Raw genomic sequence first — 4,231 nt, 5'->3', positions numbered from 1 at the left:
CCGCTGCGGGAGCCCGTTAATCCCCTCTTCGCCCCAAAAACCCCACGAAATCGGGGTTACGTGTCCCCCACCGTGCCTCAGTTTCCCCTCCGGGCACTCACCGGCATCGCGAGGCGGCTGGTGGAGCTGGCTCTCGCCCCCGCAGTCCCGGTAAGCCCCCGAGCGCAGGACTTTGCTGCGGATGGCTTTTTTGCGCACCAGAACCGGGGAGCAGTAGGGGTTCCCCGGGCGCCAGGCACCAGCTCTGCCCTCCGCCTCCAGCCGTCGCTCCTGGAGGGTGGAGGGGCTGTGAGGGGAGTTTTGGGGATGCTTGCTGCGCGAAATGTCGTGCAAAACACCATGCAAAAAACCGCTATACAAAAATGCTGTGCAAAAAAGAAAAAGCCATGCAACACACCATGCAAAAATGCCATGCAAAAAAACGCTATACAAAAAAAACACCACGCAAAAAAATGCCATGCAAAAAATGCTGGGAAAACAATGCCATGCAAAAGATGCCATGCAAAAAAATGCCGTGCAAAAATGCTTTGCAAAAAATGCTGTGCCAAAACCACCATGCGAAACAGCATGCAAAAAATGCTATGCAAAAAAAGTTATACAAAAATGCCTTGCAAAAGAATGCCATGAAAAACACCCTGCAAAAATCTGCTGTGCAAAAAAGTGCCATGCAAAAAATGCCCTGCAAAACACCATGCAAAATTGCTGTGAAAAAAAATGCTGTGCAAACACACCCCATGCAAAACGCCACACAAGAAAAGGCCGTGCGAGAAAAGGCTGTGCAAAAAACTGCCCAAAAAACTGCCCTGCAAAGTGCCATTTAAAACAGGCTGTGCAAAACACCGTGCAAGAAAAGGCTGTGCAGGATGGGCCTTGCAAAATGCGCTGTGCAAAAACGTGCCATGCAAAACGCTGTGCAAGAAAAGCTTGTGCAAAACGCTGTGCATATACCACTGAGCAAAGAGATGCTATGCAAAAAAAGAGGCTGCGCAAGAAAAGGCCGTGCAAGAAAAGCCGTGCGATACACCACGCAAAAATGTGCTGTGCAGTAATGCGCCATGCAAAACGCCGTGCAAGAAAAGGCCGTGCAAAAAATCCCATGCATGAAAACGCCATGCAAGCAACCGTTGTGCAAAGGCCCGTGGGGCAGCACCCGGCACCCTGGCAGGGTGCACCTACCCCTGCGCCCAGGCAGCCGAGGCCGGCGGGCGCAGGCAGGCGTCGGAAGGAGACGAGGGCGTTGACGTTGCGCGACACCTCCTCGGGGTTGAGGGGCTCCCGCAGCACCCCGGCCCCCGGGGGCTCCCCCTCGCCCGCCTGCTCCTCGGGGTGCGCCAGGAGGTAGCAGAGCTGGAAGGAGCGGCAGAGCAAGAGGTGCAGGGTCTGGACCTGGGGGAGACGAAAGAAGCTGCATGCAAATATTCAAAAAAATAATAACGGTGGGGGTTCTTTTTGGGGGGGTGGGCCATGCACCTCGCCCGGGGGCCCCACAAAGAGGTGGCAGAAGAGGGTGCTGGCGGGGCTGCAGGGATTGCGGGCCACGAAGGCGAACTGGCGGTCGGCGTGTCGCCACGTGCTGTACAGGATCCGGCGGAGAGCGTGCGCCATCAGCAGCGTCTGCAGGGACAAGGTGTGCGTGGGGTCACTGGGACCGAGCACCCCCGGGCCCCCCCGGGGTGCAAGCATTACCGGGGTCACCCCTATTTGCACGTCAGGTTGCAAACCTGCAAATGCGCGGCAGGTTGCAACCCTATTTGCAAACGCAAAGCAGGTTCCCGAGCAAAAAAAAAGCAATGCTTGGAGCGGTGCAACCCCCCCAAAGCACCTCTCCAGCACCCCCAGCCCCCCAGCACCCATGACCCCCCCCCCAGCACCCCTACCTCCCCGTCGGCACCGTAGACCTTCAGCCCCTGCAAGCTGAACCTCAGCACCACCGACCTCCTCCTGGGGCAGTCCTGGCCGGGAGAGATGCAGCGTTGGGGGGGTCCGGGCTGTGTCACCTGGGGTCCCCCCCACTATTCGGGGTCCCCCCATTTCCCGGCGAGGGGGAGCGGTGGCAGATGTCCGACCTTCAGCGCCCGCAGCTGCTCCTCCAGCCGCCCCACTTGCTGCTGCAGGTCCAAGTCCTCCACCGCGAAGGAGCCCACGTACTGAGGGGGGGCAAAAACCCACCCGTGTCAGCAACAACCCCCCCCACGATGCTGCAATTGTCCCCCTGGGGCAACCGGACCACCCTGAGATGATGGTTTGGGGGCTCACGGGGATGCACCCAAACGTCATCTCGGGGTCCCCCCCGTGGGTAAATCACCTCTGCCGGCTTGGCGATGCCCCGGGCTCGCTGCTGGGGGGCCGCAGGATCCGGCCCCCTCCCGTTGGCCGGCTTCTTCCTCATGGCAGCGGGGTTTCGGGGCGAAGGCTGGATCAGGATGGGGTTAAGCGGCTCTGGTGCCGCATCTGAATTATCCGGAGCCACCCAGGGCAGCGACGGAGCAGGAGCGAGCAACGGGAGCCCGGATCTGGCCCCCGGTCACGGTCCCTGCAAGGAGGAGGGGGACAGACACAACCTGCCCCCACTGTCCCCCGTTTCCAGCCTGCTGAGCCCCGGGGAGATGCTGCGGTCCCTGTACGGTGGTCCCCAAGTCCTGACCCCAGTGCAGATGTCCCCAAGTGCTGGCCCAGAAGCAGGGGTCCCTCCATACCGATCCCAATAAAAGTCCCCAAGTCCTGACCCCAAACCCAACGCGAGGGTCCCTGCATCCCAAGCCCAATGCAAGGGTCCCCACCCTGAGCATCATGCGAGGGTCCCCGTGTCCCAGCCCCCATGCAAGGGTCCCCCTGTGACCCCAAGTGCCATGCAAGGGTCTCCACAGCCTGACCCCGACCCCAGTGCGAGGGTCCCGGCATCCCGACCCCAAGCACGATGCAAGGGTCCCCGTGTCCTGCCCCTGAGCACCACGCGAGGGTCCCACGTCCCTGCCCTGAGCAGGGTGCAGGTAGTCCCCACGTCCTGACCCCGAGCACGATGCCAGGGTCCCCAGATCCCGACCCCAAATGTGATGCATGCGGTCCCCACATCCCAGCCCCAAAGGAAACCCAAGTGTCCCCAGTCCTGGCCCCAGCAAGATGCAAGTGGTCCCCGCGCCCCAAGCATACAGTCCGGACCCCAGGCGAGGTGCATGCAGTCCCACATCCTGAACCCCAACGAGATTTTGGGGTCGCCCCCATCCTCCCCCCCCCCCCCCCCCCGGGCTCCGTCCCGCTCCCCGCCGGCCACGCAGCCCCGAGACCCCCACGGCTGTCCTTCAGGGGCAATCCCCAAAACACCAGCGATGGGGGCAGCAGGTTTGGGGGTGCTTTTTCAGCCAGAGCACCCACCGAGGGATGCGCCCGGCCCCTCTCCAGCCACCCAAAGGCGTTTTGCCCCCCCCAGCCCTCAGCCGGGCTGAGACCGGCGCAACTCGTGTCACCGAGGCCACGCCGCAGCCGCCGGGGTGCAAACACGGAGGAAGGGGGGGTCCGGCTGCTCCAAGCGCACCCTAATGGGGGGGGGTCCCTGCGGTGCCCCCATCCCCTTTGCAAGCTTAGGGCTGCCCCTCTCCTTTCCGGCACAATTTGGGGGGTCTCCCCCCCCCCCCAGCCAATCCGCGGGCAGGCAGCCCCCAAGCCCCGCCCCCTTTTTCCCACGCTTAATTTCTCAATGGAGCCCCCCAGCCCACCGGCCACCCTGGAGGTCCCCAAGGGAGGGATGCTGCCCCCAAAATTTAGGGGGGGTGTGGGGTGTGTGCGACACCCAGCATCCCCAGGGCCCCCATCCCGCTGGTCCCCTCCCCGCTCCGGCTCACGGGCAGCTCGCTCGGATGGCTCTGGAGAAACGCAGGCGAAAAATTCGGGCTCTCGGCCTTCGCCGGTTGTTTTCCTTCCCCGGGTGGCTCCTCCGGCAGCTCCCACTGCGGCGCAGGGATGCTCGACCCGTGGGCGTCAGGCCCTCGCCGCCAGCCAGGCCCAGGCGAGCCCGAGCCCACGCCGGGCATGGGGCAGGCAGCGAACTCCCATTTCCTGCCTCCGATCTGCCCGCGATGAATCACTGCAATTTATCTCCCCGGTTTTCTCCGTTTCTTGGAAGCGACGGCGAGCAGAAAGGCTCGGGCTTTTTGGAAAACGTGGCTGCAACTGATTTTTTTTCCTCTTTTCTTTTTTTTTTCCTCTCCTACGGCGTGCCCAGCGGAGAAGCAAT

Source organism: Mycteria americana, chromosome 18, assembly GCF_035582795.1.
Source record: "Mycteria americana isolate JAX WOST 10 ecotype Jacksonville Zoo and Gardens chromosome 18, USCA_MyAme_1.0, whole genome shotgun sequence".
NCBI lineage: Eukaryota > Metazoa > Chordata > Aves > Ciconiiformes > Ciconiidae > Mycteria > Mycteria americana.
Note: the sequence above shows the minus strand (reverse complement) of the source record.